Here is a 10773-nt window from a genome sequence, read left to right as displayed (position 1 = left end):
GGTTGTGCTTTATGAGAATAGCTTGGGACAAAATGCATACATGTAAAACATCTCCATATGATCATTTTACTCTTACTGTATGAATCTCAAACATGGCTATTGTGCTTTAATTTCAGTCTCATTGTGTTCTGCTGCTCTTATTCCGCACACCCTCATAACGCTGTGATTCATTCATACTTAGCATTCATTATCCTTTTGTTATATCCTGTTATTATTAACCCTGTGACTCAGTTTTCCCATGAGGATCATTACAAAATCATTACATCCACACACACACACACACACACACACACACACACACACACACACACACACACACACACACACAAACAAACAAACAAACACGCACCAGCACAGGCGATAGGAGCGCTGAAGCTATATGTTGGCGCTAGAAACGCGTCAGCGTTAAAACCGTTGTTTTCCTATGGAGTGTCACGCTTCGTGTTATTTTTTTGCGGTTTTAAACGCGCATATAAAATATTCTCAACTTTTCACTGCAAGCTGCGGAGTGCCGCCACTCGTCAATATCGCAAGTTTAAAAATATATAAGCCCTCACGTTGCGTCAGTTAAGTTTACACACCGACTCACAGATCGCTCATTAAAGTATAAGGAACAGGTTTGAGCTGTTTGATGTTCAATGCAAACATCATCATCCAAAATGGGATCTGATAAACTGATTCACTTTTCACCACAGAGCTGGTCTTTGGGCTGGCTCAGGGTCAGTCTCATCCTCTCCTTAAACTCTGTGACTGAACTGACAGAGATGTGATCCTCTTACGCATGAGAATTATTCCCAGAGCCTTCCACAATAGCTTTTCGCTCTTTAAAAATGAATGTGTGTGAATGTGTGAATGATGACATGTAGTGTTGAAGTGCTTTGAGTGGTCGGAAGACTAGAAAAGCGCTGTACAAGTAACGTCCATTTACCATTTAAGATGTAAAATTGCTGGTGTTTCTTTTAACATGTATGTTGTATGTTGTATGTGTATTGCGCTATGGTTCCTGAGAACTATACTTGGTTCTTTTCTTTACATGCCTGTAATGAGAAATATGAGAATATCAGCACTGTACTAGCAACTTTATTATTCATTTGTTGCGTTAGGAGTGTGAGAAAATACTGAATGTTTTTCGAACATTTGACAGGTTTTCGTAAGACATTGTGTAGATTCAAACACTACAGAGGGTATAGAGCGCGGGGAAATGTGGGAGAAGTCAGGGGACTAGAAAGCCACTAAATAAATGGAAAAGTGGATTCTTCCAATTTGCAAAGAGATGGATGGACAGAGGGGTGGATGATAGGACTAAGCCATTGGCCACACCCACAGCAGGGCAAAAGTGTTGTATGTTCTTAGGGATTATTTCCAATACTTCTTTACCAGTGTGGAGTGTATTCATAATTATACCGTTTATTTTTGTTGTTGTTTCTGTTTGGACGGCGTTGTAGCTACACCTCCACTGTGATAAGGATAAAAATAAAACAAGAAAAAGAGAGAGAGAAGACCATTCGTATCCCTCGACCAAGCAGCTTCCGTTCCCAGCCACGCTATCCTCTCTTATCTCGTCTTAGCAGACTGATCTGGCAGCAGAACAGCAGGGGATGGAGGGAGGGGTGGGGGGGGAGTGGTTGGTCCCAGCTGATGGAGCCCCCCCTGCGTAGGACATGGTGGATCCGGCCTCGCTGTGAGACATGATGCCCCACCACAGTGAGACAAGGCCCGGCGGGCGGTGGCATGAGGGCTGCAAACTCTCTTGGCACTCGCAGAGTAATTAATTGTGAGTGATTCATTTGGGGCTCACAACAGAGAGTTGGTGTAGAGACCTTCTTAAATGAGCTGGGGGGGGGGGGGGGTTATCACCATTATGGATGAATCAGCACATACACACGACCCACACACCCAATGCATTTCATTAGAAGTACATTTAAGAAGTATTCTCTTCTTACACTGACTAAGTGTACAGTCAGGGTAATGAACACTGACTGTATATTTTTTATATTCAATAATCAGCTCTCCCTTTGAAGTTTCTAATGCAACCTTTTGAACAGATGCCACACTTCAATTTGAAATGTCATATATAACAGGCAGTGTGCAACTCTAGGCAACAATAACATGACATGATTTAGTATTCAACTCTATTGGTGTACATATAAAGAACAAGTTACATAATTATTCTATGGTTCGTATGATATCTTATGAGAAGTTACTCCTCATTTTTTGTGCGTTTTCCTTCGAAAGTCCAGCAACACCAGTCAGTTTGTGCTCGTACATGCAAACGCTCTTTTCAAAATACACCTCCGTCTTTACAGAGGCAACAGAACGACTTGGTTAGGTTCAGGAAAAGATCTTGGTTTGAGTTAAAATAACTATGGAAGTGCCGTTACTGAAGAACCCAAGTGACTAATAAATGAACATTGACTTCTTGTTTCACACGGGGAACGAACAGCGGTCTGCTGGCTGAAAGCGTCGACAGCGTCGCTTCCATCCGCCTTGTCTGTGCTTTTCCAGTCTGGTTCAGGATTACTTGGATTGCAAACAATTTGATTTAGTGATATAGTTTTCCATTATCTCATAGACCAAATGTGTGGGGTTGGGGGAGTCACAAGAGTTGATGAGGTATAACAAACACTGACGCTTGGTCAGTGGCCCTATGCTCCAAACTATTGTGCTCTATGGTGCCTTCTCCTATCATGTATTGTGTCTTTTAGAGACGAAGACTTCTTCGTGCTGTTATTTACGCGACTAACAACAGACATGACAAATAAGTCAACACTTGACATTTGGTTTTGCACTGGACACTAACGGCGGTCTCCTGGATGAAAGTCCTGTCTGTTTGACTCATTCATTCATCAACTCAAAGGTGTCCGGCAAAAATAAAAGCAAGAACTGGAGTTCCTGCTGCAGTATGTTATGATCACTCACACAGACACATAACAGGTACACACACAGCTGAAGCGTGGTGACGTACAGTCAGTACATTGGTTATTTCAGGTAAATATACACAGTCAGACTCATACAAATAAAGCAAGGCAACAAGTCACTTCACATTAAAACTGTTATGTTAGCTGCACTTTGGAATGTCAGTACTTGTGTTGGGGTTCTAAAAGCTTCAAAACCCACACATACAAGCACTTCCACAAACACTCGTTCTGTATCTCTTTCCTGGAAACTGTTTGGATATGACCTCCTTCCTCTCTCTCTCTCTCTCTCTCTCTCTCTGGGTCTCTCTCTCTCCAGCATGAGCGAGTGTGGCGGCAATGTTTGCTATAGAAGAAGGATTTGACCTCAGTTATACCGTGTGGGGACTGAACAAACAGAATCCAAGAGAAATTGGAATTAATAATGTAGACTCTAATATGTTTACTCAACTCGGATGATGGCTTCAATAAAATATGAAGAGAACAGTGCCTCATCAGGGTATATCTGTCTTGTGAGAGACATAAAATCCCTCCTCTCCTTCGCAGCCGGACGCATTACAGGCAGGAAGCTATGGCGGCTCTCCTGTCACCTCAGACCAAACAGAAGAAGGAAGTCGGGGTCACACCATCCATCATTTCTATTTGGGAAAGGTTTCACCTTTAGACGGCACAGAGACAAAAGTACACACCAAATGGATTTGACGCCTGTGGCAAATGAACGATGAAATGAAATGGGATCTGCCACTGTTACACACAATGTAACGGGGGGGGGGGGGGGGGGACTCTCTACTGTACAAATGGCAGCAGCGGCCTCAGAACCTGGTGGCAGACATGTCAGGATCCACAGGTGAATATTCCATTCATAATCACCGGAGGGAAGTGATGTAATGACACTCCCCTGATAGGCAGGAGAGTGTATATTATTGTTTTCACATTATTTTCCAGTGACCACTCAGCACTAAAGCCTCATGGTGTTCAGTGGATTATCTTGTCTGTAACTCCTATACAGTATTGGAGGATTAAAAGCCTTAATTAACCTGGTTCACTGCATAATGCTGGATTATCTGTTTTCAAAAAGACATTTTCACCATTTCGCCAACGGGTGAAATTTACCTGCAGCTGTTGTTCAATCGTATTTAAATACGATTCAATAAAATATTCAAGTCCCCCAGATCTTCCTAAAGGGTTGTAGCCTCGATTAGCCGGTTTACTGCACAACGGTGGATTATCTGTTTTAAAAAAAAGCCATTTAAGGATTAAATATTTTTAGGATATCAAGTGCTACCTGGCAGCACAGGACGGGGGCGGGTTGTTTAATAATAATAATACATTTTATTTAGGAAGCGCTTTTCAAGAAACTCAAACACACTTTAATAAGATAAAGAGCAATTATAAAAACACACATCACAAGAACAGACAATTATGCTAAAGGTTAAAGGTAACGGTGACACATGTGATCCAGGAAGTCCAGCTAAAGTAACTGATTCATGTGTTTAAAAGCTCCTTAGATGCCACGTTTTGTAATACTCAAAACAATTTGATCTTTTATCACAGCGTGTTACGAGGTAAGCGGCTTACATAGCTGTACTGTATATGTGAGCCTGTTACAGATAAAAGGCCTGGTTCTGTCTGCAAAGCCGTGAACCTGAGACGTTATGGTAACTAAAATAATGTCGTCTGGTCCTAGTCTTGTACCTTCGCCTTCTCTCCATTTTCCAGAGGAAAAAACAAAAGCAAAGTTTTAAAGTGGAGGCTAGAAACACGACACATGCAGATAAAATCCTGCTTAAAGTATTTTTTTTGCAACAATAGGCTAATGTAATGTTATTAAACTCTGTTTATGGTCAGTTAATACAAGTGTTGAGAGTTGTTATCCTGCGCCATGAAATGTTTTTGAAGGAACAGCTAAACGAGGACTGTAATGCCAAGTTACTAAACTACTCCTCTGACCTAAAAGTATACTACAGGCGGTGTGAGTCACATCCAATAATGGGAAGTTGAACGAAACACCCCATAGATCCGTCCGCCTCTATTGTCCCTGTGTACCGTTCTCTAAACCTAAATCCTCGTCCTTTCTCACATTCTTCCAGGCGGGAAGTGTCGGTGGTTCTTTCTGTTCAGTCTGTGTGCGTGTCAGTTACTGATCAGCGTACCCTTACCACTGCATTTTCAGACACCCACACATGTCACTACTCTGTGAGTAATGGACTTTACTGAGCAACTACAAAGTGCAGCTTTGGGCTTTGTTTGTTGCTAGTAGAAAACTTGTTTTTCAGGACCCCCGATTGTTAACGTATTGGGGGGGGGGGCTGTCAGCCACTTTCTCATTCAGCGTGCGGTAGAAGTTAAGGAAGTGCTGTATCAACGTGGGCAGACAGCTTTCCGATAAGCAGCCAACCCTAAAATGTTGCCAGTGAGAAAGTGAGGGGGAGGAGGAAATGGGGGTGGTTAAAGGATCTGTCCTTTGTTGCCTATTTGTCTCCCCCCCCTCTCTGTCTCCCTCTGTGGGCGCCTCCCTCCTCTCCCCAGACTCCTTAGTCTCCACCAGGAAATACAGGATTTGTTTAAAGGTGGCAGTAGATCAAAGTCTCGAAGCATCAGGCAACCTGCCAGGAAGAGGGGAGTACTTACTACTGGCAGAGCGTGTGGAGGGGGGAATGGGGGATTGGGGGAGCAGTGGGGGGTGTAGTGGCGAAGCCTCGCAGCAAAGGGAGACAGTTAGGGAGAAGTGGATGAATGGATAGTTACATGGCACATTAGCCACCACAGCGTCTTTTTCTTTGACGACTTAACTTAATATTCAGACTGAATGGCCGTTTGGTTTCTCCTCCATTGCTCAGTCTGGTCTCATTCTCGTCATTTTTGTGTTTGCAGGACACGGATTGTCCACGAACAATGGCTACTGACGAAGCAGCCATGTTCATCCTTTGGTAAATGACCAAAGGGCTTGCTGAATTTAATACACATCACAGTGTGTTTCCAGGAGTTGGGGGAGTTCTACTGCACATCTGAAAAAAGTGTAAAGCCTTTAGTGTCTCCAGAGGGAGCTGTTATCCATTTCCACCAACAAGGAACGGGTTCAGTTGCGTTCATACGCCAAATTTTGATTCCGTTTGGGAAGCATTTTGACCAAAAGTCAGAACCAAAATATAACAGGTTGTTCTTGACCTGAAGAGCGAACCGTGATGACCCCAGTAGCCGTGTCATATTCGACGTCTCCTCAACATCAAGGTTTGCTTTTTGAATATAAAACAAATATCTATAATAACAGAAGAAAAGCTTGCAGGTAATCAATGCTATCCGCCATCTTGCTAATAATGTCTGCTTTCCGTTGGGCATTGTGCAACGCACACCGTTGATGTCGCATGCTTGACAACCTGTTTTTACTTCCAACACATCAAATACCATCGCCTGGTCAGTGCTCATCAGCATCATACGCTGATGCACGAAGGCACTGTTTAGCTTGTGTACGCGACGCAACTAAGTCATCTGCAAACACACCCGCGTCCTCATTGCACGCTCAGAGCCGCTGATGTAGTATAAAGTGGAAGAAAGTCCACACAGGGCGGGTCAAACTAACATAGGACTTTCATCCAGGAGACAGCTGTTCGTGTCCCGAGCAAAACCGTATGAACGTTGACATTTTGTCACATGAGTGGTTGGTGTCGTTAGTCACATGACTCACATGAGTTGCCAGTAACGTGACGCGTTAGGCACTCAGTCCTAACTAAGTGGTTTTGGTATAAGCCTAACTTCCGGAGACAGTAGATGGAAGTTTATTTATTTAAAAAAACACAAACGGATACTGACATGTCATGTGGGCTGTTTCGCTATTGACGGCACCAAGATTCCTGTTCAAGAACCAGAGCTAATTTGATGTAAAAGGGGGTGAGTGAAGTCTGATAAATGTCCTTATAAATTACCGTTTCACTACAAACACTAAACAGTGAGTCTTTCCTCTGTTTTCTCCTTGTGCCCCCCCCCCACACATACACACTTGCTCCTCTGTGTGTGTGTGTGTGTGTGTGTGTGTGTGTGTGTGTGTGTGTGTATGTGTCAGTGGGTTCCTGCTCTAGCACAGTTGCAGCTGATCGATCGCTCGCTCTGCTCGGCCGACACACCTGTCCTCCATACTCATCAAGCATGCAGTTTAAAAAGCACCGCTCCTCCAGTCATTCCTCTTCAGATTGGTATCAGTGCGGTAGAGATCGTCCTCAGTGGGTTTTGTTCCTGGTGGATTCTTTCCTTGTGTGCTTTACCTGCAACTCATCCTTCCTACCTTGATACTCTAGTATGGTTCAAGCAGCTCTCTGTTGTCAGTAGATCCCTGGACTTGACTCGCCCTATTGTTCACCTTTGTCTGAATAAATCCCTTAAAACTGCTGATTTGTCTGTGTTCTGCATTTGGGTTCCATGTCTTTTTGGAACATAAACGTATGTTGCACTTCTAATGGTACTGAAATAAATCAAACTAAAAAGTAATAATATTCCGGCCTCCTCCAGCCAAACAGATACTGGTTCTGATCGTGCTGAGAGAGCCGCATAGAGCCCAATACAAGGAGTGAAAGTAGTTCTTCAACAACGCAGAGAGAAGTGGTTGTCGTTTGATAAATAGAGGCCGGCCGCTCTAATTAATGACTCTGACTAACTGCTGATTGGATGTGTAAATCTTCACAAAGGTCACGCCTCACCTGTTTAGTCCTTGGCCTTTAACTGCCGCCATAGTCACAGTTACATCACCGACTGTAATTTGAAGAAGCGGAAGGCATTTGGAAACAAATAGGTGTAATAGAAATCCATTACAGCAAGTTAGAGGCTTAGAACAGACATTGTAATGTAAGAAGGACAAATCATCCAATAAAAAACATAAAGAAAAGGGGAATTATGTGAAAATATGTGAAAGAAATAAGGTCCAATGAAAATTATTTTTAAAATCTGTGTCTTTAAAAACAGATCCAGCATTGAGAGGTTGTAGCATTGATGAAAATTGTAATTCTCCAAAAGGAAATAATTGCGTCTGACATTCTGACAGCATCTGAAAGGATTTTGATTTTGTGGTGACAAGGCAGAACAAAAAGTAGCTGTGTTCAAGCCTTTCACATTTTTGCCCATAACATTCATTTCTCTGCAGTGTGCATGTTAGAAGCACCGACGGTTGTGTGTGCTGTCTGTCATGGTCAAAGAAAGGTCTCTCTGTCTGTCCTTGCAATTCCTCAGCTTTCTGTCTCCGCTCTGTCTTCACACTGTTGAATGAACACAGTTCCTTCAGGCCATTTGACATTATTTCATAAAAGATTATGGAATCTGGTAAATGTTTTGACATCCAATTTCAAAGTTAATATTTTTTGAAGGAAGCGGTTTAATCAAAGGTTGAAATGGAATAGGAATATGAATAATGTCTTTTGAGCACCAATAACCAAACAGTGAAGATGTCCATTGACAGTAAAAGTTTCCTTTCAACAAGTTTCCTTCATGAATTTCTCTCATCTTAAGAGATATAACTTTTATGAAAAAACATATCTATTTTTTTAGAGTAGAACCACATGTGGAACGATTAACAATAAGTCGTATAAAAACAAAACAGAATAATCCTGCTCTACTTGTCTCGTCCTCTAATGTTGGACTGAGGACAGACTGGACGCTACGGAGACCCTCCATCGTCTCTCGAGGTACAGGTGCTACTACGAGACAGGACGGGCCGGGGTTAGCTGGTTAGATCTTATACATTGCACCAACTAAAAGGATCTCGGTCCTCTGTGTTAGAGAGAGAATAAGGAACCATGGAAAACGTACCCAAATCTGACCTGCATAAATTCATTTTTCTAAAAAAAAAAAAGGGGGTTCAATCCGGAATAGGGGGTCTCGCTAACCGTGTAATCGCAACATCCCGTGTTTGAGTCTGGCCAGGAGTCTGGTACCCCATTTACACCTCGACGCTTCATGCATCTGGATCAATTAATAACTGTCTGACATCAAAAAGGTGTCTTCAGATCTGGGGGAGGTTTTAGACACGGTGTAGTCAGATGTTAAAAAGACATAAGACTCTCCCGTTACTCCAAGACACAAACATAATCATTACTCCTCGCATGGCCACTGAAGGACCTGTACAATATCCTTTAGATACTCTGACTTTCATCTAGTCAGCACAATCCTCGTATTGATTTAAAAGTTGGAAAGAACACCTGCAAATAACAGATGAATTCAATGTGAAATACTCACATAACTCAGTCAGTATGGAGCCGTGATAACGCACTAAACTTAGCAGTTTTACTAAAACTGTTTCTATTTCAGTTTCTCTTCCCCTTGTGGGTGTCTCCCTCCCACTCCGCCTGTTTCATCCTACTATTCTTCACTACACACACAATGTGAAGACCCGATCCAAGCCAGGAGCAGTGGCCAGAGAGAAGAAGAGTCTTCAGGGCTTTCTGCACTATTCTATAAGTGTCCACAGACTTTTGGCCTCAAAGCTACCCCTTTCATTTTGTGTTGATTTTGGCGGTCCCTGTGGACAAAAGTAGTAGTGTTTCCGAGCACTAAATTCCCTTCAGAAAACCTCTCATTTTACTGCAGCAGGGTCTGACAGTCTGACCCGTGCAGTCCTGGTCCTGGTTCTCCCGTGCCTCCCTTACTTTTAGCGGCCTCAGCAATACGGTCCATTTTAGAAATTACATTCAAGAAAGACACTCCTTGAACTTCATCAGATCATAACCATAACCATCAGACTCAGACATTTTCTTCCATATCAGAGTCATCCAGGTCATTGCTGTATATTACTTGTGCAGTAAAGCCGGACTGATGTTCCTGCAATGCTCATGTTACCACATGATCCAATATTATAACTTGATAGATGGAAACAGGGGAGTGGATTCATTTTAGTTTTTTCCTAACCACAATTAATATTGAGATTTGTCATATAAGCAAAAAGGACCAACAAGGTAAGTAATGACTGTATAGAGAGCTGTGGATCATACAGGTGTCTCTCCAACACGTCTGGCATTACATTACATTACAGTCATTTAGCAGACGCTTTTATCCAAAGCGACTTACAATTCAGAGTCTATCACATTTCGACACCGTAGGCACAGCTACGGGAGCAATTTTGGGGTTAAGTGTCTTGCTCAAGGACACATCGACATGCGACTAGCGGAGTCGGAGCCGCGGTTCGAACCGCCAACCCTCTGGCTGGCCATGTATAACCCCGGCTTTATGTAATTGTTTTGGCGCTAGAGATGTCATACATATCAGGCTACAGCAGTGGTTCTCAAACTTTTTCTGTCACGCCCAACTTTGGAGGAAGAAAGATGTTCATGCCCCACCGCCCCAACACAATAGTAACAAAATGGTCCATGTTGAACTTTTATTGAAATAACATTTTGTGACTCCTCCATCTGTGCTTTTTCAAATAGAATAAAGAAAATTGCAATCACTTTCAAGTAAACCAGATTGCTCCATCAGACAAAAACAAATACAATGTGCAATGCAAATAAAGTTCTATCTGTGCAAAAAATAACTCATATTTGGCAAAAAAAATAGCTTATTGTGGCTGTAATTCACCTGTTTTGCACTGAATATCTTTTCAAGATAATAACAATAAAGTGCAACCTGTGAAAAACTAAACAAAACAAGTTAAAATATCTGGCAATAAAGAGTTTTACTGAGTTTTACACTGCGTATCTTTTCAAAACAACAATAACGTGCAACCTGTGCAAAACAAAATGAGTGCAGGTATGTGTGAGCCATCACGTTTTATCAGCATTAGTGGCTGCAATGAGCTGCTTTCCACTTCAAATCTTTTTAAAACGGGGTTGCAGTCTTGATACGGCCACTCTCAATTCATGCTCAATGTTGAGCTTAGATC

This window comes from Anarhichas minor, unplaced genomic scaffold, assembly GCF_050575085.1.
Source record: "Anarhichas minor isolate MPS153535 unplaced genomic scaffold, ASM5057508v1 ptg000155l, whole genome shotgun sequence".
Lineage (NCBI taxonomy): Eukaryota > Metazoa > Chordata > Actinopteri > Perciformes > Anarhichadidae > Anarhichas > Anarhichas minor.
The sequence above is the reverse complement of the archived record's forward strand: the minus strand, read 5'-3'. Positions refer to the sequence as shown.